The sequence below is a fragment of the Leiobunum rupestre genome, chromosome 8 (genome assembly GCF_980474605.1).
Source record: "Leiobunum rupestre chromosome 8, qqLeiRupe1.1.hap1, whole genome shotgun sequence".
Classification (NCBI taxonomy): Eukaryota; Metazoa; Arthropoda; class Arachnida; order Opiliones; family Sclerosomatidae; genus Leiobunum; species Leiobunum rupestre.
Genome location: NC_143391.1, coordinates 61,762,624 through 61,769,128, shown reverse-complemented (window position 1 = coordinate 61,769,128; position 6,505 = coordinate 61,762,624). Strand labels below are relative to the sequence as shown.

The window sequence follows — 6,505 nt, the reverse complement described above, 5'->3', positions numbered from 1 at the left end:
TCATAGAGGCTCTTTAATACTGTGTACGGTAGGGGTCTTGATCAAGCGGTCAATTGTAATATCTCGAATGCCGCGCTAATACGATTAGATACTGAACATTCCGCTATAAAGACTCTAAATATGTTTCAGATGCGATTGAATATTTTGCCTTGTAAAGGTGCTCCGTCTAACCGCGGGGAACGGCAATGTCGTGCTGGCTGTAATAAGGTGGAAAGTTTGAGCCACATTTGCAACTCATACACTTCGGTGAAAGTCGACATCATAAGACGCCACGATTATGTAGTTAATTTAATGAAGAATTATCGGAGAAATACTGGGCAAGCTGTCTATGTCGAACCACGGATTCGGGACGCTAATGGGAGATTGAATTTAATCACCTTGTTACCGTGTGTGATATTGCCGTCCCTTGGGAGACGCCACTTGATATTGAAACTGCTTATAAGCAAAAAGTCATTAAGTACTCTGACCAGTCTTTTAAGGAAGCTCTATGCCGTTAAATTATTGTTGCTCTTGCTTAAGTTTGACATTAGTTGCTTGTTTGATTTATAGTGCTACTAAATTTTGTAGATGAATCCCTCACCACTCAAAAGGGAGAAATAAATATATTTTGGAGCCTAATGCCTCGTCATCGCATTAGTGACGCGAATTATTGGATTAACGAAATTCCCACTGTCCCTATCTATTATCTAGCGAAACCACAGCCGAGAGACATGGGCCCACAAGGGGTCGGAGTGTGCAATAACTGGTGGCTTTACCGGGGAGTCGGGGTCCGGCTCTTGTAACCCATCACGGGTGGTGGAGCACTGGGATATGTTAGCTCCATCCAAATGGTCATATCTCCAACCTCCGACTTCGGTCTGGTGTGGGCTGGTAACTGGGCTTCGGCCCAGGCTAACGGAGAGGAGCCGGGCAAACTGGCCATCTTGGCGGATTGAGTAGCCTGCTGTGGGGCTGAGGGCACGGCGAACCCATCTCCCGGCCTTTTGGTGTTCCACCGGGATATCTGGTGCCAGCTGTGCCGGGTTATGCGGGCTGCCGTGTGCCCACCTTTCCCCTTTAGCAGCTCTTACCAAAGGGCGCGGCTCTCTACCTTCCTAGGTAGGGTGTCGGCCGGAGTTAGCAGAGCATCCGCACTTATTCCCACTGTTGTGTGCGAAGTGGGGGCTGGTCGACCCATTGCTGCACCTTCTGCTGGGTTGAGTGGCTTGCGTCGAGGGTACGACCATCAGTAGTGGGGTTCTGCTACCCACGCTGGATTTGTCACCTGTCCGGGCTTTCGGACGCTAGCGTAGGGCATTATGATGATGGACCTCCGGTGGTGTGGTTTAAATTTTACCGGTACACCGGGCTATAAATCTGATGCATTTCCAGCCAAGAGACATGAGAGGTCGCTTGCGGCCGCCGGTGATATACCACTACTTTCATCGTCTCCTAAGGCGAGCTCAGCGAGGACAGAAACGTCGCGTAGAGCAAAAGGGCAAATACTGGATTGATCTTGATTTTCAGTATGAATTCGGACCGCGAAAACGGGCCCGATCGTTCCTTTTGCCTTTCAGAGATTTAAGCAAGAGGCGTCAGAAAAGTTACCACATGGATAACTGGCTTGTGACGGCCAAGCGTTCATGGCGACGTCGCTTTTTGATCCTACGATGTCGGCTCTTCCTATCATTGCGAAGCAGTATTCGCCAAGCGTTGGATTGTTCAACCACTAATCCGTGAGCTGGGCTTACACCGTCGTGAGACAGGTAAGTTTAACCCTACTGTTTGCATGTCATTGCGATAGTAATCCTGCTCAGTACGAGGAACCGCAGGTCCGGACACTTGGTACATGTGCTTGGTCGAGCGGCCAGTGGTGCGAAGCTACCATCCGTAGGATTATGACTAAACGCCTCTTAGTCAGCATCCTGTCTAGGTACTGTTATGATATCATTCGTGCCTTTTGCGTTTGTGGGGTACCCTAGTCGAGATGCGTTTCGGCGCGGTCTAGGTGAAAAAGCCTTCTTAAAATAAGCATTGCAGAGTTTCGCGGCTTTGGCTTGTTGATTTTTATTTTCGGAGAAACTTTATGGTACCAAATAGTCCGTAGACGACTTAGGTACTGATCGGGGTGTTGTACTTAATAGAGCAGCCACCATACTGCGATTTATTGAGACTCATCATCTGACTGGAGGTTTTGAATCTTTAATTTTTGAACTTAATATAATAATTCGGACTTGTTTCAGTAGTTGTTTATGAATATGTAATTTAGGTTATGATATGTTATGAGCTATTTCAAGTGAAAGTCAATTTGGTAGTTTTAAGAACTAAATTAATCAGCAAGCCAAAGCCGCGAAACTCTGCAAGCTTTGCAATGCTTATTTTAAAGTAAATTCGGCTACGGGGAAGAGTTAACTTGTATTTAATGCGGACTTGTTTCACTGGTCCTAACTAAAAAATATTTACTACAATTCACTTATTTACCCACATATCTTGTACTCAATAAGCATTCAAGGTAACACTTCATTATTTATTTTGTTTCTTTTATTTGGACTTGAGAAACGAAACATAAGAGTTCTTGAAAATAAGAGCTCTCGAGAACATATATAAACATAATTTAAATCAATAAATGTATTGAATATTTACAAAATTTAAGAAAACTGCTCTCACGTATTTATTTCAGTGTTCTGTAATTCAACGGAAAAATTTAACAAACTTAATATATCTACGAACAAAGGACTCTCATTTTTTAAACGAGGCTAAAGCTCATGTTATGACTAGAATACGAGTATAAAACTGTATTTAACATAAATATATACAAAGATAGTGTTTTTCTAGTAGACCCAATTTTTTAAATTGGTCCAATCTAGTCGAATTTATATAAATAAATTTCAATTTGTTACTTTGATTAGCAATTATTCACAAATATTTGAACTTACCTCAATTTACCCTACCCTTCCCTACCTCGATCACTTTTACCCAACGACGTAACAACTCACCCAAAAATACCAAAAGTTTCCCAATTTACATATTTTTTATTAAATTTGAATTTAGTGGAATTTTCGTTTTTTTTTAAATATGTGATTTTCCCATGTTAAATCACATAGAGAAATTTGGATTAGGTATTGTCAAAACTCTTTTCGGTAAAAATGTTTTTGAAAACAACACGGGATTCTGACCAATTATAATTTAAATTCAATAATTTGAAAAAGCTAAATTTACAAAAGAATTATGAAAATTGACGAAAAAATCAAAATTGGTGAACCTTTGGTCAATTTGAACAAAATGGGTGGTTTACACTACGGGGATGTGTCCTTGTCAGTAAAACGTTTCTATATTCGACCCTATTTGGAAAATAAAATTGCTTTTTACTCTTTTAGTGAGCATACACTTCGCTTTCTATCATTATCTAAATATTTGTTCAAAACGATATTACATTTGATATTATTCGTATTATTTCTACAAAACAATGCACGTGTTTTATACGTTAACTTATAAATGTTTTATTTTAAGTGTTTATATATCTAATAGATTGGGGTATATTCCTTTGGATAGATAAGTGCTTTTTTAGGCTTATTAATTAAGAAGGTTGTTTAGGCTTAGGTTTTTTTATTAGTTAAGTGACCTGCCATTGGTAGAAATTCAAGTGTACTAGCAAGAGCAAGCAAGTATGTATATTAATGGAAAAGTTTAACAATTCTAATGAACACAATAAAGGTTATAATATTAATAAACGTGTGTAGAAAAATCTTTTCCCTTCCCCGTAGTAAACGTGACGTACAAATATTACCTCTTTCTCATTCCCCGTAGTAATCGACACTTTGGTTGCCAATTTAGAGAAACGGCTTCATTTGTGTTCCAAGTACTATTTGTAGTGAAGTCAAACTGGTAATCAGTCAGCTTTGCTTGCGTAACAGCTAGCTCACATACGTCCTCCTAGGAGGTGCGTTGTAGTATGAGCACCGTTTCGCGAATAGATGGTGCCCTCGTTTAAGGCCTTTTCCTCACACTATCGATTCGACCGATTTCAGTGGCTGAAGTACGCCGCCATGGTTGTGAGCGAGTCGAGAAAAATTATCGCCGACTACGGCGCTCGCGTCAAGCGGAGCCTTTTCCCGAGTAAGTTCCGACGGTTTTCCAAAAGTCGTCGAACGACCGTTAATGTTTTTCTCGAAACGCTGCGCTTTGAGCGCTCGTTTTAGAATTCTATAGCGGTACTAACGACGTTTCACGTTGTTACCTGGTTGATCCTGCCAGTAGTCATATGCTTGTCTCAGTACATACCGAAATAAGGTGAAACCGCGAAGGGCTCATTTAATCGGTTATGGTTTCTTAGATCGTACTTTTTACTTGGATAACTGTGGTAATTCCAGAGCTAATACATGCAGCAGAGCTCCGACTCTCGGAAACGAGCGATTTTATTAGACCAAGATCAATCGGGCTTCGGCCCGTTTACCATGGCAACTCTGGATAACTTTGGGCAAATCGCACGATCTTGAATTGGCGATGTTTCTTTCAAGTGTCAGTCTTATCAACTTTCGATGGTAGGCTACGCGCCTACCATGGTCGTTACGGGTAACAGGGAATCAGGGTTCGATTCCGGAGAGGGAGCCCGTGAAACGGCTAACACATCCAAGGAAGGCAGCAGGCGCGCAAATTACCCACTCCCGGCAAGGGGAGGTAGTGATGAAAAATAACAATACGGGATTCTTCTGAGGCCCCATAATTGGAATGAGAACCCTCTAAATCCTTTAACGAGGATTCATTGAAGGGCAAGTCTGGTGCCAGCAGCCGCGGTAATTCCAGTTCCAATAGCGTATATTAAAGTTGATGCGGTTAAAAACCTCGTAGTTGAATCTCAGTTACAGACGGGCGGTCTGCTTCGGCGGCTACTGCCTGGCCTGAACATCTTGGCGGTTTTCCTTCGGTGCTCTTAATTGAATAATGGTTTATGGAATAATGAAAGCGGACTTCGAGTTCTATTGTGTTGGTTTTTGAAATAAAAGGTAATAATTAAAAGGGACAGACGGGGCATTGGTATTGCGACGCTAGATGTGAAATTCTAGGACCGTCGCAAGACGAACTACAGCGAAAGCATTTGCCAAGAATGTTTTCATTAATCAAGAACGAAAGTTAGAGGTTCGAAGGCGATCAGATACCGCCCTAGTTCTAACGATAAACGATGCCAACCAGCGATACGCCTGAGTTACTCAATTGACTCAGCGGGCAGCTTCCGGAAAACCAATGTTTGTAGGTTCCAGGGAAGTATGGTTGCAAAGCTGAAAATTAAAGGAATTGACGGAAGGACACCACCAGGATTTGACTCAACACGGGAAAACTAACCCAGCCCGGACACCGGAAGGATTTACAGATTTAGAGCTCTTTCTTTATTCGGTGGGTGGTGGTGCATTGCCTTTCTTAGTTGGTGGAGCGATTTGTCTGGTTAATTCCGATAAGGAACGAGACTCTAGCCTACTAAATAGGCGACCGATCACTTGTGTCGGTCTTCCTTCTTAGAGGGACAAGCGACGTTTAGCCGCAGTTGACAGAACAATAACAGGTCTGTTATGCCCTTAGATGGAATCAACGTGTGTGTACCTCTGTCCGGCAGGACTCGGTAACCCGATGAACCGCCTTCGTTATAGGGGCTTGTAATCGTCCCCTTTGAACGAGGAATTTCCAGAAAGCGCAAGTTATAAGCTCGTGTTGATTACGTCCCTGCCCTTTGTACACACCGCCCGTCGCTACTACCGATTGAATGATTAAGTTAATTCTTCGGACTGGTGCTCGGAGCGTCTTTCGGGTCGCACCGCCGTACCGGAAAGATGACCAAACTTGATCATTTAGAGCAAGTAAAAGTCGTAACCAGGTTTCCGTAGGATTATTTTCGATACTGATAACGTTAACCGGAACCGAAAAAAATTTCCTCGATTAGGCTAAAAGAACAATTCACCTAGAAAAATTGGAGGTTTCGTAGGGGTTTTCGCGGAGGCGGGTGCTATGTAAAAAGTAGAACCCGATTTATTCGGAACTCCCAGAGAGTTAGTACACGACTCACCGATTGTAGTGCGTTGAAGAACGATGCCAAGAAAGGACGGGCGCGTTACAGTTGGAAGCCGAGCCGATCGAGCCGGTACCGACTAACCGCTTTGGTATGATTAAACTCATCAGTATCCCGGACAGGGTTCGAAAAAACCCGGTTTTTTTTCTTCAAAAAGCCCAACCCAGTGGGTTTTTTAGTGGGTTTTTCGTGCGTTTTTTATTCGGGTGGGTTTTTATTTTAGTATACTATTTCCATATTTGTATTACATGATATGTCAAAAAAAAACAAATCAAGAGAAATTAGAAATGTCTTATGTCGAGCCCATAGAAATCTCATAGGTAACTAGAATGCTGCCGATCAGGCTGAGAAATATGGAATTTTTTTAAACTGGATCTGTGGTCAGTAGAGCCTAGGTAGTTTAATTAAAAAACTGGCCACTGGCCGCTTACCATTTTTAACCTTCAAAATCAGGCTTTCATTTCAGGG

At 42.4% G+C, this 6,505-nt stretch overlaps 1 pseudogene; it reads left to right on the top strand.

Moving 5' to 3' along the window:
• Positions 1-4,213: 4,213 nt before the first annotated feature.
• On the top strand, positions 4,214-5,863 carry LOC149933836 (small subunit ribosomal RNA; annotated as a pseudogene).
• The last annotated feature ends 642 nt before the right edge of the window (positions 5,864-6,505 follow it).